Source organism: Epargyreus clarus, unplaced genomic scaffold (genome assembly GCF_041222505.1).
Source record: "Epargyreus clarus isolate Ecla_fem2 unplaced genomic scaffold, WU_Ecla_fem_2.2 ptg000019l, whole genome shotgun sequence".
NCBI classification, from domain to species: Eukaryota; Metazoa; Arthropoda; class Insecta; order Lepidoptera; family Hesperiidae; genus Epargyreus; species Epargyreus clarus.
Genome location: NW_027332227.1, coordinates 12,506,096 through 12,519,241, shown reverse-complemented (window position 1 = coordinate 12,519,241; position 13,146 = coordinate 12,506,096). Strand labels below are relative to the sequence as shown.

The 13,146-nt window shown below is 34.7% G+C and overlaps 1 protein-coding gene across 8 annotated transcripts in view; it reads right to left on the bottom strand.

Annotated features, from left to right (window-relative positions):
- Positions 1 to 13,146, bottom strand: part of LOC140750345 (uncharacterized) — a 177,461-nt gene that overhangs the window by 42,381 nt on the left and 121,934 nt on the right. The window lies entirely within an intron of this gene.

Here is a 13,146-nt window from a genome sequence, read left to right as displayed (position 1 = left end):
GAGTTCAGACCTATCCCGCTTCAAATTACCACTTGTAAATAACGTTTCATTTGGTTTTTATTGAAACAAATATTTTTATAATTGCTCAACGTTTGATGGATGAAGAGGAATTTTAGTATCACAGTTATCGTGCATGTACAGTGATTTGATATTTTAATCTCTGAAATTGTTTTTAGAGTATACAAACTGATATTTGTTTAAAGTACATTTTCAATAAAAAATGATTTATGAAAGTGTAACGAAACATCACATAAAAAATAATTTCACTACAAAAATATTTAAACTTCCATAGTTTAGTTTGAATTAAGAATGTCTAGGACAGGACGAAAGAGTTGAACATTCTTAAGCTTTTAAAGCAACTTAATGAAGTTACACTGTCCATGGAGCTAAGAAGACTTAGCGAAGATACTGTTCTTTCGTACGGACAGGATACGGTCCGTCAAATTGAAAAGAATCGGCAACTAGCCAGTGGAGAAGCGCACTTAGAATTCACACAGCGGTCTCGCGTCGAGTCAAAGATGGCCGGGGGTTTATTTCCATTTTTAAATGAGAGCGGCTGAGAGCTTTGTCGGCTCCGAGTTTGTGCTCTGCGTTTTAAGTGGATTAAATCGCTCTACGCTCGTAAAACCGACAAGTGCTTCAGCTAAGAATTCAAGTAACCGTTCGACTTTTGCATGAGAAAGTGCTCGCGGTACCTCTCTTCGCACTCACTCCGCGCAATTTGATGCGGCTGTGGTTTGTTTATTTTTTCCGTTGAAATCGTGGCCGATTCACATCTAAGCGGGATGCCGTGGCCTTTGTGAATACTCAATGAAAGAAATTCATTAACGTTATCTCTCAAAGAGGAGCTTTTAGAGATTACCTTATTGTCCGCTGTAAAGGATTTGATTTCTATATCGATATCCAAAGATACATCTAATATAACTTTCGTTTATGTGAAGTTTATAAAGACTTCTGATTAATTTTGTATTTAGAGTAAAGTAAAGTTAAGTTTCGGGATCAAAAGGAATTTCAATATTGATCAGCCAATTAATGTCATTTGTTTGACAAGACACATCCCTGTCGTTACTCTAAACCACTACCATCAGTTTTATAAGTAATCATGTTAAGGAACTGAATTTAAAAGCTCAATAACATCTAAGTCTCATTATAATATGCCACAACATGCCGTTTAAAAAGTGGACGTATTTCCAATTTGTTTTAATTTGTGCTTCCAACGATGCAGTATACAAAATAAAGCTGTCATCCGGACAATTTAAAGTATGTGGCAAGAAACAGTCAAGGAATCGCCATAAAGGAGAACAATAAATAGGCTATGACGGTCGGAAAAAGAGATGGTAACTGCTGTTGAATTTAAATGGTATATTTAGGACAGAGATACTCGTTTGGAGCATAGAAACGAGTCCATTGCATGGCTTGCCAACGACAGATGCTGCGTTTAAGAAAAACAAAACAATACAAAGTTGGGTAATCAACATAAAATTTCAGGGAGAGTATATCTTTTGCAATACTTTTGTTAGACAGTAACATAAATTCTTTATTTATGCGTGGAATATCTATGTATGACAGTAAATATTGATGACTGAGATTTAATAAATGTTTGGGTTTTTGTTATATTATACGTTATCTGAGTACATTTTAGATACATGTAGTCTATTATTTTATACAAAAATAACTATGTTAATGATTAAAATAAATTAAATAAGACTTATACTGCCATAAATCTTTTATAAATCACGAAACTTACGAATTATTTGCGTTTCCACCCCATTTATTCGCTTATTTTCGTTTCAGAACCAGTTAATTGAATGCTGTGGTCTAATTTCAACAGTACTAATTAAATTACTGGAATACGATTTATTTCATATAAACATTTCTCATTCTAATCTTAAAAGTCTTCAACCCCAGATAGGATTAAATATTCCTACCTGAGGTCGGCCACAGAGGCGCCGCTACCCCTGAAGACTAAGCAAGAACGCCTAGGAAAAGTCTGTCTCCCTTACCACACCCTTCAAAATGGACACAGCAGCGCCTAACACTGCTGTTATTAGGTAGAAATGAGTGTGGCGGTGGTGCCGCCGGAGTCGAACCACAAAAGGGTTCTACCACCTTCAGGTATATAAACTTTATCGTGAATCATTGGGTATTATATTCTTTATATCAAATATACGTACATGAACGTTAAATGAAAGGTGTATTTGGCGTTGCATGCTAAGAATATGAAATAACATTAATTTGAATAATTTGAAGATAGACTAATTCAAAGTTATTATTACCAAAAACAAATGAACGAATGACAAATTGAATTTCAATAATAAGCTCATACATAAAGTAAAAGTTACGAGTTGTAACAAGTTTAATTGAAGACCACGTCCGGTACATAAATTTAAACTTTTGGCATGCATTTTAATCTGCTTACAGTAGTTGCTTCAGTAATGGGTAGTAAATGAGTTTCCTAGTTCGACTAAACGGTTAAGTCGTTAATGCACTGCGGGGCGCTTGTATCTATATTTTACTATGCACTCCATTTAATGTCTAACTAATTTTATAAATGCAACAGTTTCTGTCTAAAATTTGTTCTTGAGTGTGAAATGGCAAATGAATAAAAAATATTTACTCAAAAATACGCTTTTTTTCTTTTTATCTCATTCATAAAATGTTTCTTTGGCTTAGTTGCTTTTGTAAGAACCAATATTGTTTGACCGGGGTGGTACCCCGCGGTGGTAGTGGTACAACACATTTATTTCTAACGTGATAACATGAAGAAAAAATATGAAAATCCATCGCAGTTGTCTTATTAGAAATCGGATCTAGAACCTTCTAACCTACATCTAGAATCTAGAACCTTCTGTAAAAATACCAAATTTGTGATGATTGTGCCAAACGGGTAATTCTTCAAAAGAAATAAATACATATACGAAATGAGGAGCATATAAAAGCCCATGTAAGAAAAGTACCAACCTTTTATAGAAAATGGCCAAAATACAAGAATTTAACAAGCTTCCGAGATAGTTGACAGGATTAAATTTATAGTTCGAATACCAATATTTCAAAATCGGGACAAAATTTAATTTTACTGATTTACGAGCGAGCGGGGCATATTCGCTCATGCCCACTAGGCTGCCTTTAAGGCAACGACAGTTACCAAACCACATGAGCCACTGTTGGAAATATCTGTAATGTTTAAAAATATTCAATCAGATTCAATTCATATGGTCTTTTTATATATCTTGATTTTATTGCTACTCTCAATAGACGTATTGTGGAGGTGAATAAGAAAATGGAATAAGAAGTGGAAGCAAATTGCTCTTAACAGCACAATATATAATTCAACCGTAAAAATACTTTTTTTTACACAACATATTTTTAACATAAACACTTCATGGGAGTACATTCAGTATACGTATGCGGTGGGAGTAGATAATAAAATTCCGCTACCTACAACATTAGCACATACCAAGAATTTACACCTGAACACAGCTTATATCGCAACAATCTAAATGTAAATGTGTCCTTGGGCACGAGAATGCGTACAAAAAGCAATAAGGGTGAAATTAAATGTCGTATTCCTACTATGATTAAGGTAGAGAATGAATATCATAAGCAATAAAGCTTTATCGGTAATTTATGATCATCAATGATACGACGTTAATGGTAAGTGCCATAAAACTTAGGAGCACTGATATAGCCTATAGGTTTGAAGATTGAAATTCAGTCTCTCTAGCTAGGATGGTGTTCGAATCCCATAGAAGCGCGTCAGATTTTTAAATCTGTGTATTGGAAATTAATAATCACTTGGTTTGACGGTGAAGGAATAATTCGTAAGAAAACCTACATGTCTAAAAGCACTGTCAAAAACTCAAAAATGTTTGAAGTCCACAAATCCACCCTTGGCCACTGTGAGAACTATGGCCTCAACCTTCACTTTAAAAGAGAATTATTACCAGCAGTGAGCAGCAAATAAGTTTAAAATGACTATAAAACATGTCTCGTACTCAACGCGACTAGATGGCGTTCTCATGTTAAGATACTTTGCATTAATCTGATTCGAGAATAAATGCGCGGTGATAGCTTTGGTACGTACAATTTATGCGCGTTCTATGAAAGCACTATTTACCGAACAGTAGGGTGATAATTGCGTGCACACGACGCTTGGCGTTTCTAAAGCCATGATTGGAGAGGAGCGTAGCGATTTATTTCGTTTAATTCTTGGTAAATAACATATTCAAATATTTTATGCCGAAGAATCAATTACGATCTGTATCGCGCTACTAATTCATTATGTATTCTCAAATAACACATTATTAAAGTGATTGTACCTATGTACAATAAGTAGGTATATGTTATGTCATTGTAAATAAATAATATAGAAATAACTTGTAGTCCTTTCTAAAGAAAATATTGTATGTATTTCGAGCGCTTTCTGTCACCGTGTCTACATCATTATGATATTGTTTAAAGTGTTCTGAAAATAATGCAATCTTATGGGATAGTATTCAACTTAAAAGTCAATGAGCTATGCGCTTTATGTAGTCTAAGTTTTTGCAGTTAAATAATTAATTATATTAAATAATAGTAATAATAATATTAATAATTAAATTAATAGTTGTCCCAAGATAGTACAGTAGTAAAAAGTAACTTACTTGTGAAAGTATTTTACTATGTATTTCAAAGAAAAACAATTTACCTAATAAAGCAACGCCATGCTTCTAACGCTCCGCGCTTCTATAAACAAAGTCTAACTATGAGTCATGGCAAACCTATTCTTGAAGTATAGTCCAGAGTAACTGAACCTTAATTTACTTTTCAACCTGTTCTAGTTTTCCCTCTGTATCTATATGGCAGTAAGGTTCATAATTCGCGAAGACTGGCGTACTCACTGGAAGCAAATACCAAACACACGAACTGGTCAATTAATAAATTCTTACTGTTAGTTTTACAGGCACTTGAATGGAACGATTATTCAGACGTGTATGTGCGTGACTCGTTTCCTTAGTATTTTTAGAAAGCTATTTAATTATAAAATATTAACCTTATCTTATTTCTTGTAAAGTATGTTATGATATTCTTAAATCAAAATTTATATTTTGTAAATTTTTATTATTTATTAATCGTTGTTACGCAATTCCAATTAATAACATAAGAAATGTATTAATTGCAAAAAACTATTTATATCCATTCATTGAATCTTTAAAGCATGTCTCTTTTCAACTACATACCACAAGGTAGCTTGAAGTATGGCGAGTTGACAGGCCAGTCCTTGACGATCCCCATTCTTCCCATTGTATTCAGACGAGTTCAACGTTCCCGAGGTATTTATGGGCGTAGTAATTCAATCAACAGCAAAAAGCTAGGTACATTGTCACATCAATGAATAGTGGAAACAAGAAAGCAAGTCTTGGCAGATAAATTGAATCCGCTAATATTAATGCGCTCCATAAAGAGAACATTCTAATATCAGTTAAATACGGCGTTGAAATAGTCGTCTGCTTTAGTTTAGTGTTTGCTACCTTAAGTCAAGAAGATATAAATGTTAATTAAATTATTGAAATATTAGTGTAATTTTGTCTACTAATTTGTACTTGCGCAGCACGATGGACTATGGCACAAAACCGCTCTCTGAGAGAAGATCCGTACCCAGCTGAACGTCAATATTGGGTTGACAACGACTAATTTCCTAATTACAGTGGATTACTTAAAATAAATATCAATAAAAGTATGGAACGATAATATACTAACACACTTCTAATAAATATCAAATTAATTGTTCAAAAATATCGTATAATAAGAAAGTTCTATTAGAACGAGTAGAAAAGGATAAATGAAACGAACAATGTTTTAACTGTCGTCCTTTCCAAACAAAGATTTGTGAGGCAAGTTTATTCAGTAGCTAGTATCGGAATTGCGAGTACTATTAAGAGATCACGAATCTAAAATAGCAATGCACGCTGCGAGGCATGAACAAAACAGGAACGCTAAGGATACAATGGATAATACCGCGTTATTTAACTTTCATTGGATTCTAAGATCGAGTTAACTCGAATCCGAATAAAATATTCGACTTCTAATTTTTTTTTAATGAAAATACCTTCCTGATTTTAATATCATACCCGACCGTTCCAATGTACGGAGGTTGTTTATTTTCTGTGTTCCATTCACATGAAATTGCTTGTTAAAACGAAACAAAGTAACTTTGTTCGCAAATATATTATTTGCTTACTCATTTTCATTTTAGTTCGGAACTATTGTAATTTATTTCGCAAAACAACAAGGTACATTGTTGTTCAAATATTTCAGAATTTTCGGATACAAATAATGGAATAACATTTATAGATGAAGTGGTTATGGGTACAGACAACGCAAATGTTGAATTAGAGGTTGATATACTTCGGTCTGAAAGTGAACATTGAACATTGGTTGAAATAGTTTTATAGGTAGATAGAAGATCTAAAATAACGCAGCCAGCCATTAGGAACAAAACAAATGCTACCACAATAAGACGAGGTTCCGCGTGCCACGCCGCAGAGACGATGCGACAGTCCAAAGAGGATTTATGTACGACAGTATCACCTGCCCCCCTTATTTTGCTAAATCCGTTACAGTGCCGTTCATTCATGCATTTATCTATCCTTAGTTGCGTATACCCTTTCACACATTGCATTATTTTTAATGAGCTTTACTTGGCCATATTTTATTATTAATTGACATTCCAGTATTAGGACCAACTGTCTAATATGATATTAATTTATGTTTATTCATGAAAAGTTATTTAAAATATTATTAAAATAAGACTTAATTAATATATGTATTGATGATGATAGGATTAACATACCGAAATGTTAATTGAGAGTCAGAGTAATATTTTATATATTTTGAATCATTGCATAGAAAATTCTTCGACGATTAAATAATGTACTTAGTACTAACTGTTCGTCAATATACTAAGTATCAACTACAAATTCCATACGAAATTTTAAATGAACACCAAATACCCCAGTCGTGTCTGAAAGGACCACTAAGCGGGTTGTATCATCCATCTTCCTCAATAACTCCGGCACTTTCGGCCACTGGGACAATTTAGTGCGCTTCTGTACAAATAGAATTTATGGGCGACAGAGTCTCCCGGAAGGACGATTCTTCATTCTGCGAGACGGTCATGCCATATGTGGCAAATTGGTGTGGTAACTTCTTTTAATACTTTTAAAAATATTGCAACCGTAACCTTACTTAAACTATCCATCAAAATTGTTGTGACCATATACGTGCCCATTATAGCCATAACAGTAAATATTTGAAGTATCTTTGTACAAAAAAGATGGCAGTTATCAATATAAAGGCAACGAGAGAATACGAGATATTTTATTGCTTATTTCAGTCTATTCTAAAGAGATTTGAGTAATAATGAAACTAAAATAATCATAAAATTATATGAATATATGGGAAAATACAACTATAACCCTGTTGATGAGGTAATAAATTCTATGTTATTGTTATTTGCTATGCAATAAATATCATAAGAACTTAAAAGCATACAGACTTCCAATTATTTAAGTTTAAGTGCGAATTCCAAGACGTATTTCTCTTTAATCTATATCAAATCACGCACGTTAAGGTATTAACTTGAATTTATGTGGCTATTACAGGCTTTACTAGTGGTAAGCAACTAACCGATAAACCATAAATAATTATATTTCTGAAAGCCTCCCTGATATCTGTAGCTATTAGTGACATAATAAAATTTATTTCCTAGTCTCAAAATAGGCGATAAACCACACGATATCCCAGGTTCTCTTCGTTCTTTCTAGAAAATCATTACTTTTGTCTTAATTAAGTATAAAGTTGCAGGCGACATTAATTTTACATACTATTTCTGTCACTTTTAATAATATTTCGATTATAATTCTATCTGAAATGGTTAATTACTTTAACTCTAGGTTCTTGTCAAACAAGACTATTGCCAACGGATGACTCAAACAAAAAAAAATACTAGACTGCCACGCAGTCGTAAACTTTAAAGCCACGACAAATTTAATATTGGAAAGTCGCTTTAAGTGGTATATTTCAAAATATTATCCCGAACAAATAGCTTGGCGCAGCACTTAATGCTGGAAGAAATGTGAAATCTATAACAAATGTATCGGACGGATATTGAGTTTTGATGTCATAGATGATGCGTGTCTGCAGTCTCACGATAATAAAATGTTCCGTCCCATCTCGTAAATGTTCCGTATAATATGCGAACAACAATAGATAATTTTCTTAGATGTATTTTGGAATAGGTTAACGTATTATCTTAAGATTACATGTCATACGGCGAATCGTTTATATTCTTTTATTGTCCAGCTATGGGTGGTAATAGTTCCAAATGTTCTAAACATTTTCTGAGTATTTCAACTCTTCACTCGATTTAATCTTTTAAGTCTTTAAGACCATTGTCGACTAGTTCCGTAATCGTAAACGTATCTAAGCTTCTTAAAAAGTAGGCTGAATTTTCTTGCCATCAATTGCCTTAACTTTTTCAAATTCAAGTGTCAATCATCTATTTAATTGAGCAAGCGAACGGATTGACAATGACGAATTACGTTCTCAAAGTCGCTCGGTAGGAGAACCATATATTATACGTTTTAATATAAACCGGGGCCCTTGATATAATCGTCTGGGTAGATGTTATAATGCTTATGGAAAAAGCGGCGTACCATGAGTCATACTCGTAGTTCAGACATTGATAGACGATAGTGTTTTCAACCCAAGGATTTATATTAGCAGCAAAATGTTGCATATCAATAATCTTACGTAGCGTGACAATTCAGTATATGCTTAATATACTTTGATTTTTATTCATATTTCTTTGAATTTCTATCTTCGTTTCTATCTCATTAATTTTCGAATTGTTATTGAAGTCTACTACTTTTCGAGCTTTGCTAACAAACAGAAGCTGATTTTTTTACGAAAGAAACTTTACATTACCATTGATAGCAACTTTATGTTAGTGTTGACGATTGTGATCCAGCCAGCCTTTCTCTTCATCGATGTATACATCGAAGTGTTCGGCAATCGCATTGTCCCGCAACGCCGAATCATTTGTTTGTCCATGTTTATGATAACCGTCACTATTAGATTTGTTATCTACATTGTAAGAGAACGAGTTATTGTATTGCTATGCACTTCTTGCTACACTGCCTCGGGCATTCTCTGTTCACCATAAACCACGGGTCGCCCGGACAAAAGCATTTGAATATCGCGCGTGGGCGACGACTGACAACTCGCGTGGAGATGGATATTTATGTGTTACGACACGACAAATGAACGCGATAACAAACTCAACGATCGAAAACGAAACGGACGCGCTAAAATGGGTTCTGTTAAAAATCAGCACTTTGGGCTTGACTCGAGTTTCACGTTTCGTTTTGACTCCGCAGGTTTTCGTTTTGACGATTAAGATGGTATTGCCTAAATAATCGTAAATCTGAAAAGCTTAAACTCATAAATGTAAGAAATTCTTTCGGATTATACATTTTTTTAGTCTGGAGATTCACATAACATATTGCTATCACCATTAGCACCACTGGTTTAAATTAAGTTTGCTATTACTTCACATTTTACAGGTCACGTTACTTATAAACGAAAAATAAATAAATTAATCTTATTAACCACATTCGTTATAGATCAAATTACCCTGAAGAAGCATGCACTTTGTTTGCCACAAGATTTTGCCAATAATGTCGGGTCGTGCTTTGTAAAATTGTATCGTAACGCGTGCTACACATTCGAGCGGGACCACGAACATGATCGTAAATATTCCGATCTATATCTCGGAGCCAGGCTCTGTCATTGGTGAACTGCGCTCGAAAAATTGGATTTTTATTCGATTTCCGAATATTGTCAGTCGGTTATTGGTTTTTTTTTCGATTGTTCATCACTTTTCGGTTAGCGGCTAACGCGTTACTTGTTTTGTGACTGTTTTTGAGTGTTTACGGTTTGATGGATAGCCACAAATAAAAAATATAAAACACTTGTACATTAATACAAACGGATCATTATTTTTATATCACTTGTTAAAACTACATTCAATCGTATTGTAATATTGATTTGGTTTCAACATTTAAGTACATATTCACTTTCTTCTGTTTATACTCATTTAAAACATTAATTTCCATTATAGAGTTCCGTATGTAAAAATGCAAAAATGAACTCTCGTACGCAGCCAATTTACTCCAAATCTACTACATTAATCTGTGACACAAACACAGACGTGAAACGTAAATAGATTATTTTTTTTTTGAATTGAAAGATGGCTTTCACGTTTTCCCTTGAACATCTGTAACAAACTCTATAGTGAAAGTACAAGAAGTACGTAGGTATTTGCTTTATAAGTTTTCTTTACGCACGAAACCCTTCATTTGCGAGTTAAACTCGAGCTTAACCGGTCTTTCCTATATATCTTCGTAAAGCCTATTTATTATTCTTTCAAACTTGTTAAAAAGTTGACCTCATTAGATCCACAAAATTAACACGCGGCCGTAATTAAAAAAGATCGTTTCAACTTGCCTCATTTGTACACTCATGAATAAAACTTGAGAATGAGTTCGACAGTCGATATTTCATTCCGAAATCCAAATAAAACACGGCTCTAAATTTAAAACGTCCAATCTGTCAACGGTCGAGCGCGTGTGTTGTGCGACGAAGGATGGTTGCAAACGATACCTACATCTGTTGTCTATTTCGAGATTTGTCACCGTTGAGACTGTCTGCGCCGGAACTCGAAGGGAACTCGAACCCTTTTTTCATTCGCATTCCTTTGACGAAAACCAATATCAAAATTGACACACAAAGCCCGAATATGGAACACGGGAACGAGGTTTGATGTCTGGAATCCTTCATTGGTATGTTACTTTTGCTCCATTGAAAAGGAAATAAAATGAATGGAATTTATGAAGTTGCAATCTATTTAGTGATGTGATACATACTAAAATAACAGCACGGCATGCATCCGTTTAAAACGACAGTATTGAAATACCAGCAACAAATGATAATTCCTATGTTCTTATATACTCTTACGTAAGACCTGAAAAATCCTACCGTTCTACGATATATTTTATGAAACGGCGTACCATCTATTATTTACTTCGAAATAATTGTCATATTTTAATTCTGTCTTTCAAATTATTTGAAGTTAAAGTAACATATGTTAGTCCGTGTATAACCGTCTTACTCTGTAAAAATAATCGTTCTAAATAGGATTAGCAGTTTTCTAGCTAAGGTGTCTTAGGAGATAACTACTTTTTTATTGTGCAATATAATACAAAACTGTGCAAAATGCCATGCTACTAACTAATCGGTTTAAGTTGTGCATGCTGATATTCGGAGTTTAATTAAGTAGCATAATTTGTTCATATTCACGTAGCACAAAATCCCAGATAGGTGTTTGCATCGAAGATCACGTAATTCAGTTAGCATTGTTAATTACTTAATCAAGGTACGAAGGCTTCGCACCTCAGCTAAGCTCTGTTTGCTATCACAATGTTGAGTAAATTTATTCGCGTTACATACGTGACACTGTATGATTTTCGTTGCTTTGTCAAGTAAACAGAACATGATCTAGATTCTAATGAGATTAGGCACAAATTTAGCGAGTTTGGTATGGTTTGATTTGAGAAGTTAGGAATAAACTTAAATGAAGCGGCTTGTGTAGAGTTTGAGATTATAAAGTTAAGCAAGATCAAGCGTTTGTTAGTTGGATAGGTGACCGACATTGGCTAAATATCATAGTCTCAGAGAAAATTTAAGTCTGTTTTTCTGGTTTTTATCATTGAATAGGAATCGTTATAAAATACGGAGATCTTATGGTTGGTTTCAAAATAGCGGACTTGCAATGTTCACTATCTGAAGATACCTTCCTCCGATCATCTATATAGGGACCACGAGGTGGAGCGTACTCTAGGCCACTTCCAGTTTACTCGAGAGTCCTAAGCAGTTGGACACAAAAATATATTCACAATAATAATAATACGCATTAGCGTCGTATCACAATTAAACTTAAAGGGCATTAAAAGTTTAGGTTAACTGACGGAAGCTCAGACCTTGAACTTTGAAGCGTTAAAACTTCTAAACGGAAGGTTCGGAATTTGATTGCACTCCAAAGCGAACGAGCTTTCCGAAGCTTATCGGGTCGCTTTGTCCTGAACGCATTAAGCTAATTTGAATAGAGGCCTCAAAAGCTCTTGTTCGGTTTCGTCCCTTTTCCGAGCTTTCGCCGCCCGATTGTGGGAGCCGACTGTATGCATTCTTCTCGTCCAAAGACAGATGCATTCGTTTTTTTACCGTAAATTATTGTCGTATAAATCAACCTCTTTATTAGCCACTTCCCACAAACATTTCGCCGATAACCGGACGAATGTGTTACGAAATATTTATTCGTAATTGCGATTTTATCAACAACTTGTCGCTCGCGTAATTAAAACGTTACTAAAATATAATTTAAGGGCCGTCTCGAAATACAAATCGGCGACAGATTATAAGACGTGATAAAGTTAGTTTTAGACGGACTTAAAAATAAGCCTCTCCGGAATATGAAATCAGATAAGCCGCCGATCTCGACTGTCATCACATTAACTAATGGATTCTATTTACTGCATTTGACATCTTGAGGCGTTGGTATTTAGAACCATATTGCAGCCTGGCTCATCTCACGGTGTGACGAATGTCCAAGATGTGGCGCCGTGGGCGAAACGGTGACAAACGACAGTCTGTCACAGCAGTGATAAATAACTGATTATGTTACAGCATTTTGCCTTCATAATTAATTGACAACGGTTATCTACTCGGCATTACAGCCCCCACTGACTTATTATTAACCGACCCATTAAGTCCATGCTGGCCGGTCCATCCAATATAAAGTATCCAGACAATTATCTTCGCTAACGAATGAAACGGAAATTGTAATCCGAAGCTTTCCACGCTGCGAGCATGCACCCTGCGGACTCGGGTTTTATTTTTTATTGCTTTATTATTTTATTGGGATTGCAAGCGCAAAGTGCCTCAGGTTTTTACAGTTTACTTTCCGACCGGTTTCAGGGTTATAAATTCCGCGAGGTTTAAACGAGCGCCGAGCCAACCGGCTACCACATTTATATAGGTACTGATCAT